The following is a 19813-nucleotide window of genomic DNA, read 5'->3' as shown; positions in this document are numbered from 1 at the left end:
TTAGAAGAACTGCTGGGCCCGCATTAGCCAAGGGAGGGGCACTATTTCCCAGAGAAGCCAGGAGGCAACACCAGGGTCAAGGTGAGAGTGAGAGCAACGACCCACCAAAGGCTGCGCCTGTAATGACAGCTTGCTACAGAGGATGTGGGCTGGGTGTTAAAGGCAGGTGAGCCAGCACCTGGGAGCTCTCCAGATACCTCATGGGGCTTGGGGCTAGTGCAAGCAAGGAAGGGAGCTGGAGGCCCGGGTCACGTGGATTATTCCACTAACCTACACAGCTGGCCAGGAGAGTAAATGTAATGACGATGATAACAGCAGCAGCAGTAGCTGACATTTGTGTAGACCTGCTACATGTGGGTCTCTTTTATGAACTTAGCTATCCCCACAACAACACATGATTCCTATACATGATTGCCCCCGTCAGGGGAGAAAACTGAATGTGGGAAAAGCGAGCTGCTGAAGGTCGCGCAACCTGCAATGACAGAGCCATGACTTGAATTCAGGCAGCGTGTCTTCAAAGTCTCCATGCTAAGCCAGCGCTCTCTAATAAATGTAAAAGTGCTCTATTAAATAACGCTTAAAGTGCTGAGCAATGCAATGTATCACCAGGCTCCTGAATGTCTAGACGAAAGATATTAAAACAGAAGAAATCAAAAACCAACCCAAGAATTGAGGGCTTTCTGGGAGGTAGAGAAAAAGTGTAACTCAGATATTCCCACTTGAGCTGCGACCTTCCCCAGGTGGGCAGCCGTGTTCACCGTGTCCGCCATCTCAGCCCTCTTGCACGGTAACAAATGCTGTTCCAGGCAATTCTCTTTGGCAGAACAGAAACAAAAATAAGAATCAGTCAGTCGTTGGGAATGGCTATGAACCAGATCAAGCATCGTCTATGCCCCAAAAGTCACAGAGCCGGGCAGAGAAGACAAAACAGGAGTACAGAGGGTCAGTCCTGGGTTGGGCTTTTTCAGCACCGGCGACCAGTGGACAGCGGAAGGTTTTGGTTAGAGCAGGGGAGTTCGCACAGACATTCCAGAGGTCTCCAGGAGATAGCAAAAGGACCAGTGAGTGTCAGAATCAGTGCCGCCTGTGAGCACAGCCAGGAATACAAGAATGAGACCCAGAAATTGTCACCAAAGCTGCAAAGCCCCATCCACAGGAAAGCTCCCAGTTCCAGGCATAAAGGCTTTGCCCAGCATTTAGACCATGACACTGAAAACCCTTCCTCCAGGCCCAAAGATCAGAGCAATTTAGGCTTTGCCGGTGCCCCAGCCAAGATAAGGTCCACCAGAGGTGCAGGACGAGTCCTTACATCTCCACCAGGCAAGGGAGACTACAAGGCGAGATCCCCTATGGCATGCGAGGGCGGCTTTCCCAATTTCCAGGTCTGCATTTCATCTTTGTTGATATATTTACGTCAGATCTCGCTCATCACACTTTCCTACAATTTAGGCTGTTTTTCTTCCCCAAACACTAAATACATGTTACTGCTAAAAGCCTGAGTTCTCAATTTCCACTGTTTTGGTCTCATTTCTCTAAATATCCTGGTGCCATCCCAGTGCGAGCCATGAAGCCAGCCCTGACTGCATCCTACCTGCAGGGAAACAATCAGGCATTCCTGGAGCACCGTGACAGATGCTTAGATCTCTGCAGCCACCCTATAGGCCCTCTTTTGTGGGCAGGAAGTGCTTGGAGTCACAGCAAAAGCAAAAAGGGGTTTGGGCTCAATTTAAGCAAATTCTCATAAGCAGACCCCAAGCTGGCCAACCCCAGCCAGAAAAGACCCCCAGTAGCCTATGCCGCTCATCCTCCCTGCAGAGGCACAACGATGTCCTATGGGAGTTTCCAAGGCTGCCAAGGGAAGGTGGAAACTGCTCACACAGCTGGCCCATGATGAGGTTTGAAGGTGGCTCATGCAGCAACCTCCCCAGTAAGAAGGAAGTGCTTTGAACTTGACTGGAACAGCAAGGAAGTTCCTCGAGACTGTCCTCTGAGAGACAAAGGAAACCACCAGGCAGCTAACTCCAAGCGACCCAAGTCTCAGCTGTCAGACAACCCTCAGGAGTCCTCCCACAACCCCAAACACAGCAGGGCATAATATCCAGGACAGGAAGGGGGGACAGGGAGGATCAGGGAGGAGCTACTCTGGAAGAGCTCTCACACATGCAGGGGGCCACGGCTACACCTTCCTAATTGTCACCCATGGCTCCCTCATCACCGCTATCCACTGCTGCCATATCGGGTCCAGACTCCTCCGCTGGAACCCAAGGCTGTCCTTGTTTGCCTGAGATTCCTCACCCTCTTGCTTGCCCAGCTCACCTGCCTCTGTACATTTGCCCTCACGTAGATTTCTTTCCACCCCATCCCATCTTACCTCCCCTTCCAGGCATCATTCAAACCCCACCTTCTCCAAAGTTCCCTCCCCCATCCCCCCGAACTGGACTCACTCTTGCCTTTTTACATCACACCTGGTATTCCTGTTGGGATTCTTAACAGTCTGGAATGCACCCTGGGCTTCTTCCCTCCTCACAGGCTGTTAAGAGCCACCTGTATTCCGATCCTGGTTCCCCACACAGGTGAGCCGTCTGGCCTTGGGAAAGCCACTTTACCTCTCTGAGCTTGCCTCCCCTATAAAATATTCCACATCGCCAGGGAGATGAAAGCAGATCACGCTTATAATTCACCTGTCACAGTGTCTGGCACAGAGAAGTCACTCAAGGGATGTGAGTGAAGTCCCCTTCTGCACGGCTTAAGAGGACAGCTCTGGAGTCAGACCATCTGGATTTGGTCCCTCGTTCAGTAACTCTTCAGTTAGCTGTGTGTCCTTGGACAAATTACTCATCCTTTCTGTGCCTGACTTTCCTGCTTTTAAAATGAGAACAAGTGGGGGCCACCTGGGTGGCCCGGTCAGTTAAGCATCTGACTTTTGGTTTCAGTTCAGGTCATGACCTCAGGGTCGTGAGACTGAGCCCCACGTTGGGCCAATGCTCAGCGGTGCATCCTCTTGGGACACTCTCTCTCCTCACCTTCTGCCCCCCCCACCACAGGTCACGTTTTTTCTGTCTCTCAAAAAAAAAAAAAAAATGAGAACACTTACACCAGTTAGAATGGCCAAAATTAACAAGACAGTAAACAACATGTGTTGTAGAGGTTGTGGAGAAAGGGGAACCCTCTTACACTCTTGGTGGGAATGCAAGTTGGTGCAGCCACTTTGGAAAACAGAGTGGAGATTCCCTAAGAAATTAAAAATAGAGCTTCCCTATGACCGTGCAATTTGCACTACTGGGTATTTACCCCAAAGATACAGATGTAGTGAAAAGAAGGGCCATCTGTACCCCAATGTTCATAGCAGCAATGGCCACGGTCACCAAACTGTGGAAAGAACCAAGATGCCCTTCAACAGATGAACGGATAAAGAAGATATGGTTCACAGATACAATGGAGCATTATGTCTCCATCAGAAAGGATAATACCCAACTTTTGTATCAACGTGGATGGGACTGGAGATTATGCTGAGTGAAATAAGTCAAGCAGAGAGAGTCAATTATCATATGGTTTCACTTACTTGTGGAGCATAAGGAATAACATGGAGGACATTATGAGAAGGAAAGGAAAAGTGAATTGGGGGAAATCTGAGAGGGAGATGAACCATGAAAGACTGTGGACTCTGAGAAACAATCTGAGGGGTTTGGAGGGGAGGGGGTAGGGGGTTGGGTGAGCCTGGTGGTGGGTATTAAGGAGGGCACGTATTGCATGGAGCACTGGATATGGTGCATAAACCATGAATTCTGGAACACTGAAATTAAAAAAATAAATTTTTTTTTAAAAATGAGAAGAAGAAGAGAACCCACCATAAGGTGTGGCAGTGATGCACATAGCACACGTAGAGTGTTAGAAGAGTCCCTTGGGTTGGATGTGAGGGCGATCTGGCTGTGACATCTGTCACCCCATTGATCGCCAGGGTTGATTTGGCTGATCTGGCTGGCTAGGCGGGTGTCCCCTTGCTCCCTCACCGCTCCATGTGCGTCCCTCCTGAAGCTGCGCGCTTGGTCGAAGAGGATGACCTTCCCCGATAGAGGAAAGGACCGTTCTTCGTTCAAGGGTATACGAGTAGCTGCGCTCCCCTGCTAGAACCTCCAAACAAGCTCTCAAAAAAAAAAAAAAAAAAAGAAGAAGAAGAAGAATCCCTTGGGTAAAGCGGAGCCGGCAGCCCCACACCCTTCCTGGAAGGAAGGGCCATGCCTCCCACACCTCAGCAATCCACACCTTGCCTGGCATCGAGCCTGGTGCACAACAAATGAACAGGATCAAACCACAAATGCCCATCCCACCCCTCCTCCAAGGCACACGCCTCCAGCCTGCAGGGACAGAGTCAGAGAACACCCATGTCCTTACCCACGTCACCCGCATCCTTCCATCATCCATCTTCATGTCACAGGGTGAGAAATCAGAATGTTAAGGCAGCAAAAGCAACTGCTCACTTCTCAGGTGGGGATGGAGGAGCAGAGAGGCCAAGGGACTCCCCTGAAATCACACAGCAACTGCATTTCCTCTCTCAGGAAGGGAAGTGGGGGGACAGGGGTCTGATGCAAGAGGCTCCTTATTTTGGTGGTGGTGCAGAGAGAGCAGGGGTCCCCCGTGTCCCTCCCACAGCATCGGCTCCAGCTCTGAGCCCAGCATCCCGTGAAGACTGGACGGGGCTGGGCTAGGGCCCACCATGTTGAACATGCACCAGCCATGGGATGGGGGCATGGGCTCTCACAGCCACACAACCAGGCAGAATCTTGCTTCTCTCTATAGAAGATGATGATGAGGCTATGGGTGGTGGAACTGACCGGTCCCAGTTTGCAAGTTCCCGCGGAGCTACAAGTGTCCATTTGTACATGGAAGCGACTGATCCCTGAGTGAGAACTGTGAAGCCCAGCAGGTTCTGCTCTGTGGCTGTGGGGGAGCCATTTCCTCTGGCCATGCTCAGTTTCCCCATCAGAACAGCAAAGAACCCAGCCAAAATATCTCCAAGGGAGGGTCCTTTTAACTCTGGCACGTTGTCACCAAAGGGTGATCCCAGAGGCTCGGCAAACCGGAGCAAAACCCAAATGAGTCATTTGAGCTAGAGATCTCGGGGTCCCACAGAGTCTTTACTGCTTCTTCTATTTGATGCATTCTATAAAAACTTCCTTCTGTTGATTTGCAAGGGGCTCCTGGTGTATCTGGAAGTGCAGGCTGTTCCCCACCCTCCCTGCCTCACACTGAGCTCTCCCCATGTCTCCTGACCCGCACTGCCATCTGTCTAGCTGGGGCTGCTGCCCTTGACCTAGACCTGCCACCTGCAGCCTCTACTCTCCCATTTCCTTGCCCTTTTTTTCTCACCCAGCCTGTGGCTAGCCAGGACCTGGACCTTCTCAGTCTGTACTTTTAAGTGATCTCTGGAATCCTGCCTTTACCAACATTTAAACCCTATCATCGTCTTCTTCGTGAAGCACTGTCAGAGGTACAATGCGGTGGAATGGCTACTGGCTGAGAAATCAGACCCACCCACCAACCTGGACATGTTAGGTAGCTTCTCTGAGCCTCAGTTTCCCCATCCATAAAATGGGCCTGATGATAGTAATCCCAGGTACATGTGCCTGGTTCATAGCAAGCTCTCAGTAAGCCTTGGCTATGAGTTTTAGTACAGAGCTTGCTGCCCCAACAAAGAGGTGAGTAGATAGATATTCTTGGTATCCTGCTTGGGGTTTCCCATATACTCCCCCAGAGGGCATCTCCCCAGAGTTTCTGTCTGCGCCAAGAGCCATGGGACAGTCACTGAGGGACAGGAGTTGGTGGATGAATTTCCCAGCCTTCTCACCCCAGTAGAACGATCTGTTCCATACCACCTCTTGGAAAGCTGCAGGGGTCTGAGCCCAGTTACCCACAACCTGCTCCTCTTTACTCACCCCCATCATCAGTTTGCTCCATTATCCCCTCCCCCATAAACTATTCACACCCAAACCCTTGTTTCAGGATTGACTTTGGAAACAACATAAACTAAGGGGCAAACGAGTAAACATTCGTATTGCAATCCGGTGCCGTTAGTGCTAAACACCTGTCTTCCACAGCCCACCCATCTGGGGAAAGTAGCAAACGCTTGTAAGTCAACACGCTTGCTGCTGCAGCAGGGCTGGGGCATGGAGGCTGTCATCAAGGCTGCCGTGTGGAAGCCCAGGGGGTGCTTAGCACCAGCTGGGTTGGGGGCAGGGAGAGGGTGCTAGGCTGGGGTTCTCCTTTATAGAGACCCCAGTGACACTATTAGAGTCATTGCCAGGGTTGACAGAGGTAGAGGCTACCTCTCCCACGGTTAGGACAGGTCAGCAGTTCTGGTTCTCAGGGACAGCTGCTGAGCTGTATGTTGGAAAAAGCCTAGAATTCAGAGTGTCACTGGCCTGAATTCCAGTCCTGGCTTGGCCTCTTGACACCAAAGTCACTTCAATGCTCTGGACCTCAGTTCTCTCATATTTCATAATTTGGAGTCAAACATACACCTCTCTTGGCTGTCATGCAGATCGGATGAAATACATTTTGTCAACACACAGTGACTGACCAGGACCTGAGAAAGCAGCAGGCACTGTGGGAAAGTGCTGAGTGCAGATCTGAATGTGGACTTAGCTGATCACTCGTGTCCCAAACAAAACGTGGGCTTCTTGAGAGCTGCATTGGTGAGGGATGGTGGATATGGCATCTGCGTGTCATGGATAGGAACTGCCCTCCAAAACCTGATTTGGTTTCCAGGGTCACAACCCCTCAATGAGTCCCTGACCCCAAGTCAGCTCTGGAGAAACTCCCATCAAAGTCCCAAAGCTGTGACTGGACTGGGAATCAAGGAACCAAGGGTGGGGGATATGTGAGGCTGTGACCACAGATTCCAACACAGAGAGTGATCAGCATCAAAGCTCCAGAAGGGCCTAAGACCTTCAATGACCTTCATGACATTGACTCTACTGGTTCTGGTAGGAGAGGTGGAAATCAACCACATAGAAGTAGCTTTACCAGATAACTTAAACTTCTCACTGAATTTTTCAACCAAAGATTATCCTGTACAAAACCATCTGATCTGTCTGAAATGATCCTTCCTCTTAATGCACATAGCACACCCAAAATTGGGCAGAGGTGGGAAGAGGGTGGGCAGTGGAGTAGGCGGCCTTGGAGCATAGCCCCCAAGAGAGTGCTGAATGGTCCCCTCTAGCCATCACTGTGGAGAGGACCCTACAAAAAGACTCTTATCACAATGAGGTCCAGAGCCTCTGACCAGAGACACAATCTTCAAATATTAGGAGACTAAGAGAGAGTATGGACACCCGACAGGGAAGCAAGTGTCATAGAGACCTGAGTTCTTATCCCCAGTAAACCTTAATGTGTTGGTGGTAGTTTAGATGCCAACTGGACTCCTATCCTTGAAGTGGTATGTTTTACTGGCATGCAAATAGCCCCCCCCCAGAGAGGTAGGGAGCTTCTGATGTGGCCCCAATGATCTCTGGCATTTCCATCCTTGTGTAATCCCCTCCCCTTAGTGTGGGCTGCATGTTGTACTTGCTTCTAATGGATAGAATGTGGCAAAGTGGTGGGATGTCAATTCTGAGATTAGGACACAAGAGACTATGACTCTCTCTCTCTCTTTCTCTTTCTCTCTCTCTCTCGCTGACACTCTTGCCCGGGCTCTTGTGTGCTTGCTCAATGAAACAGCTGGAGATGTCCGTGTGGCAAGAAGCAGAGGGAGGCCTCCAGTCAATGGCCAGCACGGACCTGAGCCATGAGTCCAACAGTCTTCAAAGGAATGAATCCTGCCCACAGCCGCATGAGCTGGGAAGATGGTCCTTACCCAGTCAGTCCTTCAAGTGAGAATGCAGCTCGAGAGAGACCCAAAAACAAAAGTCCCAGATGGGGAAATGCCCAGATTCCTAACCCACAGAAAACTCAAGATAATAAATGGGCACTGTTTTAAGCCACTCAGTTTTGGGGTAAATCATTAGGCAGCATAGATGACTAGCATACCCAATACATTGATTCTGACACCAGGCACACGTCGCTGGCTTCTATTGGTTGCTAACTGAGAAAGTACTACTAGGACCATAATTAGGACTTAGAGTCCTAATTTGTCCTGCTTTGTCCTGATTTGTACACAAACTCATTCTACAGTCAGGAACAGGAGGAAAGTAAGACAAAGAAAAGGAATCTGAGTGGGAAATACCCTTCCGAGACAATACAAATAATAGTAACCAACATCGCTGGCAGGTGCGTCCTTTGCACAAATGCCCCTCCTGGCATCTCACTCAGTCCACACCGCAACCTGATGCTGGCAATGCCCACTTCCTGCCTCACAGATGTTACACGGAGACTTGGATGGGTTTCATAATTCATCCAGGCCCACACAGCTAGTGCTGAAAACCAGGGCTTTAACGCAGGCCTCTCTGACTTCAGATCCTAGCCTTTTAACCACTGCAGTATCACCCTGCCCAGGCCACAGATGGGGCAGGAGCCTCTACAAGCTGTGGGAATGAGGGCAAGGGCCCACCCCCAGACTCCCCTCCCCACACCCACGTGAAGTGTAGCAGCTCCGCAGGGACCCTCCCCGATCCATGTCTGAGACTGGGGGGTGGAGCACAGTAAGTCTTGAGTGAGCCCCGTAATCATGCAATAAGCCACATGCATTGCATTTTATTATAACATTAATGACAATAAAGAATGATTAGAAGAAGAATAAAATAAAAACCCCTGAGGCAGAGAGAACTGTAGCCTTGAAATCAATTGCAGGGAAGGCTGCTGAATTTATAGGCTTACAGGGTCCAATATTCCAAGGATTTTTCAGGTTCTTGGCCTTCTTATACTTGCTCATTCAGATAACATACAAAAATCTCTGGAGGGTGACCCAACAAGGGGAATCTGGCTTTATAATCCAGTCTCCTGAGCCCATTATATATACTGACCTGCTTCTCTAACCTCATCTCCCACTTCTACCCCAACCCACGCTCTGTGTTCTAGTCTGGTCAAACTTTGACTATCCCCTCTGGGAATACAACTGTTCTAGTATTTAGAATACCCCTGTCTACTTGGCAAACATCTGTGATTTTAAATCACAACTTGACTGTAAGTTCCTCTATAAAGCAATTCTGGAAAAGCTTGTGTACAACTATGTATTAGTTATCTATCGCTGTGTAACAAATTAACCCAAACATGGAAGCACAAAATGACAGGTATTATTATCTCACAATTTCTCGAGGAGATTAACTGGGTTCTTCCAGCAAACGATCTTTCTTGAGGTTACAGTCAAGCTGTCAGCAGGATTTACTGTCATCTCAAGGCTCAACTAGAGTTGAAAAATGCACTTCCAACCCCACATGTGGTGGGCAGAATTCACTTCCTCGTGGGCTGCTATATGGAGGCCCTCAGTTCCTCACCAATCCTTGGGAGTATAGGACTCCTCACAACATGGCGGCTTGCTTTCTTCAAGACGAGTGATATGAGAGAGAGACATGTGTCATGTGTCATATGTCACAGTCTTTTTATAACCTCATCTCAGAAGTGATATCCATCACTACCACCATATTCTATTCATTAGAAGTGAGTCTGTAAATCCAGTCCACACTGAAAAAGAGGGGATTACACAAGGATGTGAATACCAAGAGAAGGGAATCACTGGAAGCAGACCTCAGGGCTTGCTGTGGACATAATCACTTCTCATGATAAAGACATTATACTTTATTTATCTCTCTCCCTCCTCCAGGTACCATACTATAAGTACCTTAAGGGCAGGACTGTGTTTATATTGTTTCCCAGTTTCCAGTTTGAAAGAAAGCCAGAACATTCTGTCCTTCAGTGTAGTGGCTATGCCCATGGACTATAGAATCAACTTGCTTAGGTTAGAATCCCAGGTTTGCCATTTACTAGATGTGTGACCTTAAGCCAGTCATTCAATGTTCCTGTTCCTTACTTTCTTCATCTGTAAAATCATGATAATAATAGTATACATACCTCATATAACACAACTCACGTTGTTGGGAAGATTTATGAAATACTTAGAACAGTGCCTGACACATAGCATTACAAAGGTGCGTACTCGACAAATAAATGATCCTGCCAAAGAATGTGCCAGCATAAAATTGATAATTACTATCTCATATCCTTACATGGTGCTGAATTATTTATAAAATGCTTTCATATAGAGATTTGCCCTCATTAGTAACAACTTTGCAATGAGGTACTATTTATTATGATCCAATTTTGCAGATAATTGAAATATAAAGAGGTTAAATGTCCTGCCCAAGGTCACACAGAGACTTAGTGACAGAGCTGGGAGTAGACCCAGGTCTCCAGACCCCAATTACTCTGCACCACACAGGAAAGGCAATACTCCTCCAAGCTAATGCCTGGCATCATTCGCAAGTCACTGCATTCCTTATTCTCTCGTAAGGGTAAATCAACAATTAAATGAGCAGCATGAGGTCCCTGTTGATGGAGTCAGCACACAGTAACATCTTTTTCAGTATGTTGATTAGTCACAGAAATCTCGAGCTTCCTGTGAGGGCTGGGGATGCAGGTGATTCTATGCCATCACGAATTGGCTCAGACACAAGGCCCAGAAGGCGCTATAAAGGTTCAGAGCAGATCCACACCTGCCCATCTTGAAGAAATCCGTTGCTGTCATTATATTTTGACTTCCTGTATGTTCCTTTTCATAATGGTTCTGCTGAGAAATGTTGCCAGATTGGTTTGTCTATCTGTAAAATGAGGAGCTGGAATTTGCTCCCACCTTCAGGGAAAGGACTGTTTCATATCTACCCCTGAATTCCCAGCACCTGACTAGTGCCTGGCGTTTATATGCTCTGAAGATCTCCTTATGAATGATCTTTGAAGTCTCTCCCAGCTCCAGTATTTTAAAAAATCAATAGTGAAGCAGTGACAGAAAAATAAAACTATGAAAAAACAGATACAATAACTCAAGATACACCCATCAAGGGCCACTCACACATGGATACATGGGCTTAAATATCTCAGTAGGTTCTGAGGGTATCAGTGGGTTCACTACTCAGTCAATGAATCTCCGTGGTGAGGATCACAAGTCATCCAGACACAGTTCAGTCTGGTTTAAGGAGGCACTGGCTGGTGTTGTGTGATTAGCCATGTTAACTATACAATCCCCATATGGGAGGGATGCTCTATTGAAGACCATGTCTGGTGACCAATAAAACCCAAGTAAGTTCAACTCAACTGACGTTTTTTGGTATCCACTATGCAACAGATACTCTGTGAGTTTGGTTTGGGTGTTGAGAAGCGGATACCAAGATGGGCTTAGATGTACAGGACATGACTGAAGGAAATGCCTCTGAAGGAGAAAGGGAGCAAGAGTAGATAAGGAGAGTCCTCAAACAGATTCAAGGCTGACACCTGTGGGACAAGAAAGGCAGGATTGGGGAGGAAGAGCTCAGATCACAGGCATGCCTGAGATAGTGTCATCCAGGTGAAGGGAGAAAACCCAAAGTTTGCCCCTTGGAGGATCTCCATTTGGGGCAGGAATGATGTGGCTCTAGACTCTTGAAATGTTTGGTGTGGGGCTAGAAGCAGTCCAGAGGAAGCTCAGCCTTAGTCTGAGTCACAGGGAGAGGCCAAAGTTACAGCCAGGAGGCTACCAGTCACCCTGTAGCAGGTTCTCTTGGAGGGAGCAGCCATAGGCACTCTTAAATTCCAAAAGCACAGACCTGCCTAAGATTCACTACTTCCTTTTAAAGAACTTTCTTTCTCCTAAAGGAAAGAGATCATAAACAATGAAACAGATATGAGTAGAGGCACATGTAGCAGTAAAGAATGTGTCACTAACTTACTTGGACAAAAATGGCACCTCAAAGAAGTCTTCAGAGAGGACATGCCCCCCAAAGTGTTGAGGCATCATAGCTGTAATAAAGGGGCAGGAGGTAGGCGACGGTAGAATGCCCTATGGGGAAGAACAGATTTTAAGAATCAAACTGCCTCAATCTGTGAAGAAGTCACCTAAAAAGGGTCCTAATCAAAGTGCAAATTCATAAAGGGAGATGGTGGAAATGAATTTGCTCATCAAATCTCAAGACCAAGGAGTGAGAAGAGAGTGTTTTAGAGCAGACGAGCAAAGGCCTGTTTTACACAGAGGGTTGTCACCTTTACCAGCTAATCAGAAGGAACTGAAGATACTATGGCAATGCCCCAGCATCTGACCCTACCAGGAGAGGGATTTGTCCATGCATATAAAATTTCCATATGACAAGATGTACTTCTTTTAAGGATAACTAGGGGGGAAATAGTATCTTGGAGAGAAGACTTTCTAAAATGAATTGACCAATGCCCTACCTTCTTAAGTACCATTTAAATTCTTCCAGGTGACTTGAATGAGCTCACGATGATCATGAAAGATGGTGCTCAGAGACAGCAATACCCTCAAATCCAGTAAAGTGTGGAGAACTATTTACTCCTGCACCAAATGGCTCCAAATATCCCACTTCTGAAATTGCCTTGTCACCTTCTCCCTCCACTATCAAGTATCAGAGGATCCTTCTTCCTGCCTTCAAAGAATTTGCTTCTAGGAAATTTAAACCCACTGTTCCTTTTAATCAATTGCTTCTAATCTCCTCTGGGATGGAAAACCTGATAACCATTCTCATCCAAATTATATTAACATAAAACTATGTTCTGAATGAAGAGCTGAGGTTCTGCTCTACAAAGAAGATGTCTGGTCCATTCGGAGTCTGTGAATTTGAGGACATGTACCTTTTCCACAAATAAGTTTGGTTTTCTGTTTTGGTTCTGGTTTTGTTTTTAAAGATTTGATTTATTTATTTGACACAGAGAGAGATCACAAGTAGGCAGAGAGGCAGGCAGAGAAAGAGAGGGAAGCAGGCTCCCTGCTGAGCAGAGAGCCCGCCGCGGGGCTAGATTCCAGGACCCAGAGATCATGACCTGAGCTGAAGGCAGAGGTTTAATCCACTGAGCCACGCAGGCACCCCCACAAATGAGTTTGTATGCCTGTATTGGTGGTGAAATGGAGGGGATATAGTTTGCTTCTTTCTTCTGAGATGTGTTCTAGACACCTGAGGCTGCTGAACAGGAGATTTCTAGGTAAATGAGATCCTAAATGATCTCACCATGATGGACAGTTAAGGAAACTAAGGATATTTTGAAATTTGCTGCCCCCACAAGTGTTCCTCAGCTCCCATCGTGCAATGGAAAAGGTGGCAGAGATGTGAGGTCAGCTTTCCCAAAGTCTATATCCATGAGTGTTTCCTCTGCAGGTGAAAAGTGTGTGTACACAACTGATATTATTTCTTACACCTTTTCTGAATATGCTCAGTGCTTGAAAGGTAAAGCCCAGCTTCATTTCCACTCATAGTCTCTTCTCAGTCAAGCCCTTACAAGAGTTCAGTAAAACAGAATAGTCAAGGCCTGGGCCAGCATTCCTGGCATGCATGCGTGCGTGCGTGCGTGCGTGCGTGCGTGCATGTGTGTGTGTTACAAAGACCATAGAAATATTGCAGCCTCATCCCCCCCACACCAAAGACATCAGCATTTGGAAACAGATGAATGAGCCAAGATTACTAGACTTCCAACTGTGTGTCAGGCACTGGGCTAGATGTCTTAACATTCATTATTTCATTTTAAAGATGAATAAACAGAAGCTCAGAGAAATTAATGAAATTGCCCAAGGTCATGCAGCTGGTAACGGACAGAGCTGAAGCTCAAATCTGTATTTATTTCAAGTCCGATGCTCTTTCCTTTACATGCAATATCCCGAGGAGCCTGAAAACCCCAGCTCCCACATACAAGCAGAAGGGAGGGAGGGAGGGAGGGCATTACAAAGTCCACTGTCGCCTCCTTCCTCACCAGACATTTGACCTCATCCCTGGTGCATCCTCAGCAGTCAGCTCTGAGTCCTACCCCCATCAGTCTCCGTGGCTCCAACCCTCCACACTTGTTTGCTTGGAAGAGCATTGCATGCCCCCCTATAATTTAGCAACTCAAAAAACCAGACCCCTCTCTACCTCTCTCATTTTCCCCTATCCTCTCCAGCTCACCCTTTCTGACTCAACCAAGAAAACCTTCTCACTACCTTCCAGGTGGCATATAGTTCTGCTCCTTTCTACTTTCTAACTTCTTTTGCTTTGGGCATGTTTCTCTCTCAATAAGAATACATGTCTCCCTCTCCTCTGTCCATCTGGGTTCCTCTCCTCCTTCAATACCTCAGATGCATCTCCTCGGTAACTAATAAATGATTAAACTCAGCCCACTCTCTAGCTCCTTAGCACTTGGAAAAAAACATAGACAGTGAAGTCAAGAAGAACTGTGTTCTAGTCCTAATGTGACCAGCAACTAGCTGTCTGATAGGTCAGTGACTTTTTAGAACCCTTTTCCTTAGCTATAAACAGATGTAAACACCCACACCTCCCCCTACCACAGCATAGGCAAAGCAGTATGGTCTGGTTGAGTGCTTGCCCTTAGGAGTCAAACTGCAATAGCTGAATCCTGGTGATATCACCTTGAGCCAATTACTGAATTTCTCTAAGCCTCAGTTTGCTCATCTGTGAAGTGGGCTGATAGTTATAGCCCAATAGAGTTGTGAAGACCGCAAAATAAGGCAATATATGTAAAGCACCTAGCAGAATATCTGCATGTTGCAACTGCTCCACAAATGTTAGTCGTTGCTATTATTATGTATTGCCTACCCCAGCAGGTGAATATAAAAACAACGAATGTAAGAACATAAAAGATCTTGTGCCTGTGGTGCGCTGAAGCTGGCTTTATTGGCTTGGGAGATTTCGAGACTCTGTTATTTAACGTTAGGAACTTTGTGAACAGATTGATGGCAAGTTAGTACCTTGAAAACAGCCGTGATGTGAGTATTTCACTACAGAAATCAACAAAGCTACAAATCAAGGTGTTTTTGTTTTTTTTTTCTTTCTTTTTCTTTTAAGAATAAAATATTTACCAGCACACTATTGCCTGGAACTGTGCCTGAACACATTAAATATTGTGTGTCTGTGTGTGTGTGCGGGTGCCTGTACGCGTGCTTTCCGTCATTTGAATTATACTGACTCTTGGATCCCACCCACGTAGGGTAATTCCTGCCAGAATCCACTCCTTTCCGTCTGGCCGCCGGGCCTCCATTTCACCTCGCTAATGGAGGGGCGCCATCTAGTGACGGAAATAGAAATACCATCTCTGAAGTGTCCACAATAGGGATCAGTACAAACCATGCTTGGAGGCCAAATCTGTCCCCTGCGTGATTTTGTAAATAAAGTTTTATTGTAATACAGCTCCACCCATTCATTTACAAATGGTCTGCGGCTGTTTTTTGCTTCTGTATTTGTTCACTAAAAACAATGGCAGAGTTGAGTAATTGTGACTGAGACAGAAGGGCCTGCACAGTCTAAAACAGGTAACTATCTGTTACCTTTGCAGAAATCTGCTGACCCTGCCCTGCACTACAATTGTGTGAGCTGCTTCTCATGGGCCTCTCATGAGGCCCACGTTCATGGACCTCAACCCTCAAATTTACTGGCTCCATGGCATCTGATGCTCTATTGTGGTATCCATAAGTCATTTTCAATATCCTTATTATAAATAGTACTATAGTGAATCAGTTGTCATTTCATTGTAAAAATGTTGACGTGTCCCTAAGGTCAAGAGCTCACTGTCACTGGAAGAAAAACACAGTGTCTCTGCTATTCACTGCCTGCAGGATTTGAGGCAAAGCACTTAATGCTTCCTGAACCTCAGTTCCTTCATCTGTTAAGTGGGACTAACGGTATTATTTGCCTCCCTGGGTTGTTGTGGGAGCAAATGAGATCATTTGTTAGCTAGCCTTTCACAAGCTACAAAAACAAGCTCAGTAATGTTGGGTTTTATTACCTATATAGCCAAGGGAGGACTATATGATTTTCCTCATTAATCACCTAAGATTCTGTAGAGAACACAAGTTCTTATTTTGAATGTGCTTCTGAAGGGGTTTCCTACATCCCTGGTCTGGTCCCTAAGTCCAACCTATTCCCTCAGAATTGGGTAAAAGGTGCCTGATATGGGAAACCCATGGAATGGGTTTGTTTTGCCCCTTCCCTAGTGTCTTAACAGCTGATCTTAAGAGGAGCTCTCATTCTAAAAGGAAATAGAACTGATCGCTCTCAGCCTCACAAAGGAGAAGCCTCTGTGACTGACCCCAAAAGGAGAGCTGAGAAGAAAAGCCTACTCCCATGAAGACAAGAATGTGACCCTCAGGGATATGGCCTGCTTCTCTGGTCTCAATAAGCACCTGGGCCAGCTACTCCCCAGTGCCATCTCTGGGGAGGGTGTTCCCCAAAGTGTGGGGCCTTTCTTCTCTTTTCTGCCAATACCTGTGGCATTTCCTCCTTCCTATGTCCTTGCTCCCTTCATCCTCCCAATATATCGTGGTTTATAGAAGGGATCTTGGATGTCCACTGCAGCAAACACTATAAGCACCCTCCCAATAGTTCCTCAGAACTGCCAATTCCTATGCACAGACTTGAACACCTTCAGATGAAAACTCCTGAGACACTACCTGCTTGGCCCTCAGGCAAGCTGGAAGTAAGAGTTCATACCTCCTACCCCACCAGGAGCAGCCTTCAACCAGTGACTGAGGGCAGTTGGTGCATAAACACTCCAGCTCCTTTGCACCTCAGTTAGAATAACTAAGACTGTTGGACTCTGTCTCCTGAAGGTTTCCCAAGGAGCCCCACTTGCCCACTGCAGTAGCCTGTTCCATGTTGCACCTGTATTGGCTCCTTTCTTCCCCGTCTTCTTCCCGCTCTTGTACTGGTGCTTCCTGGGATCAAGTAAACTACTAGCACTCACTTTCTTGTCTTGAGATCTGCTTCCAGGGTATCTAATCTAGGACACCCAGTTATGGCCACCTAGTTTGTACCAGATTCTTTGCCAAACAACTGATAATACAAAGAAGAAAGACAAATTCCCAGCAGTGGGCCTATAAGACCCAGGATGGTCTGGCTCCTTCCCCTTTATCATCTCACTTCCTATCACTTCCCTATTCACATTTTTTCAGCCACTTGGGCACCTTTACACTTCCTCCAACAAGGCAAATTCTTTCTGGCCACAGGCCCTTTGCACATGCTATTTTCTCTGCTTAGAACACCATATCCCATCCCTTTGCCTGGGTGACTTTTCAGCCTTCAGGTCTCAACCTAAATGTCGCATCTTCAGAGAAGTCTTTTCTAATCATGTTCCTAAGTAGGACCCTTCCCTCATTCCCATTATTCCATCTCAGTACTTTATTCATTGGCTGTCAAAATAGCATTCATCAAAATCTGTGATTGTGAGCATCATTCTTGTTTAATTCTCTAATAACTATGCTCTTTTCTAGATGAGGCAGGAATGATATCTGCTTTATTTACTCTCATATCACCTGTGCTACTCAGAGTACCTAGCACATAGGAGACATTTGATATATGTTTGTAGGATCAATGAATGGATGAAGCTCAGAGCTGATTCTTCTTGTCCTCCATCATCCCTACTTGTGTACTCACCTGCCTTGCCCTCCCCAAACATTCATAGGCATAATTGCAAACTGCTAGGTATACTACCATGCTTTTTTCCCTCTCTGGACCCCCAAAGAACTTTAAATCAATTAATTAAAATCTATTTGTTGAGAGGACAAATGGAAGGAGAAATGTGGATAACCCAGAGTCCATAACCCTGTGTCTTCAGTTAGTGCTGGTCTATGATCATGGAATAGGAAATGTCTTCCAAGGCTCAGTTTCATCATCTGTATAATGGGCACAATAAGCTGGCCACAACACCACAGAGCAGATGTCGTGTGTGGAAGGGGCTCACAAACTGCAAAACACCATACAAAAATCTTACTGACTTCCCTTGTGAGGTTTTGTGAATTCCCACACCAATCCCTTGCTTCTGACATGCACATAGCAAAATGTAAGCCTTGAGAGTTTGCTTACAGTTACTAACAGTTACCCATATATTTCATGTTCCCAAGTGTACTTGAGGCAGAGAGCCAGAACAGAAGCTTCCTGAAGCAAATGAGGCCTGTCAAGCATGAGCTGTTAATTGCCTACAGCTATATTCACTAAGCCAGGCTCACAGTGGGTTGTTTCAGGACACTGGACAGCGCCAGGACACATCCAGCACCATCCAGTATAGGATGTGATCCAGGGAGACCCTCCCTTGATGGATCTACCAGTGGAATGTCAGTGGAGTGAGGACAGGGGTAGCAGAGCTGGTAATTGACCTTGGTTTTGCATGCAATGAATCCAAGAAAGGTCAAGGTGTGAGTGACATGGAAAGGGTGGGAGATCTAAATAAGACATGAATCTTAAATTTTATTCAACTTCTCACTCACTTGAGATGAACTCTAGGACACAGGAGGACAAGGATTGGTGTCAGGGAGGATTTCAATGAGGTCCTGAAGTTAGGATCCATAGAGTTCTTTTTAAGAGTCAAAATCAGGAGGGAAAGCATGGCCTTTGGGCCCAATAACCCTGGATTTGAATCTCATATCCATACTTTACTATCTGTGTGATAGGAGCATTTCATTCAACCTCTCTGAACTCAAATTGCCCATCCCCACACTGAAGATAATAATGCTTGTATTACTGAACTACTGTCCTCAATTCAACATCTTTCCTGCATCCATACCCTAGCCATGGCTTCATCATGGGTAGAGTATACTCTCCTACCCTTTGGTTTTATACTGGTTGTGTGACTTTCTTGGCTAGTGATATGCAAATGGAAGTGCTATCAACCGAGGATGAACATGGTCTGGCTAGCTGACTGATAACAAGAGAAGAAGAGAGATATGTAAACCAGAGCCACATCAACCAACCTACAGACTTTCAGTAAGAAGCAAGGTTAGTTCAGTTTGAACAAGTCAAGCTCCAGCCAATTCAGAGACATGTGACTGATGATAAACTATTGTTTATTGACACCGGGTTGTTTGAAGACACCGGGTTGTGGGATGGTCTGTTTTATGGTAATAGCTAACAGATGCATGAGCCAATAATACCTACCTCTCAAGTTTGTCATACAAATTACATTAGACAATATGTAAGTTTCCAGTAGAGCATCAGACACAGATGAGAAAGCCAGTAAATGGAGGCCCTTTCTTCCCCTATCCCAAATGTGAAGGTTGTCTAGTGGTTGCTGCTTCTACATTATCCTGATGTTTCCGTCTTCTGCTTCTGAGATACCCCCAATGACTTTAAGGAGAAGAATATTTTCCTTCCCTGTATCATTTGCTTGGTGCCAATTAAATCAAATTTATGGAATTTGCTCTGGTTGGTAATTATCCTGGGAAATTTATTTTGGACTGCTGAAGAAGCCACATCATCCCCCCTTCCCTACTTCCTTGAATTTGCTGGCTAGGAGCAAAATTATGACTGCAAAGTCTCAATTGTGAAGGGGGGAAAAAGCTCTTGCATTATTTATTTCTTTGTATTTGTATTTATCAAGACAGGTAAGGGATTTTAGGCTATTCAAATCTCTTACCAGAGAGGAGGAAAGTGTCAAGGATTTGGTCTCTCAGGCTGCTATGACTTCACTATGGCCAAGTTCAAACTGAAGTTAATTATATCACTAGACCCCGAGTTGGTCCTCTAAGGCCATGAGACTCATGCATTTATTCTTTTATTCACTCATTCTTTTATTTCTTCTGTGGTATGAGATAGTGGTGGCATGTATGAGCTCTGGAGGTAGATTGCCTGGGTTCAAAACTATCTCTGCTAATTGCCATATGTGTGATCTTGGGTAAATTACCTAATCCCTATGAGACTCAGTTTCC

Source organism: Lutra lutra, chromosome 9 (genome assembly GCF_902655055.1).
Source record: "Lutra lutra chromosome 9, mLutLut1.2, whole genome shotgun sequence".
In the NCBI taxonomy this organism is placed as follows: Eukaryota; Metazoa; Chordata; class Mammalia; order Carnivora; family Mustelidae; genus Lutra; species Lutra lutra.
Note: the sequence above shows the minus strand (reverse complement) of the source record.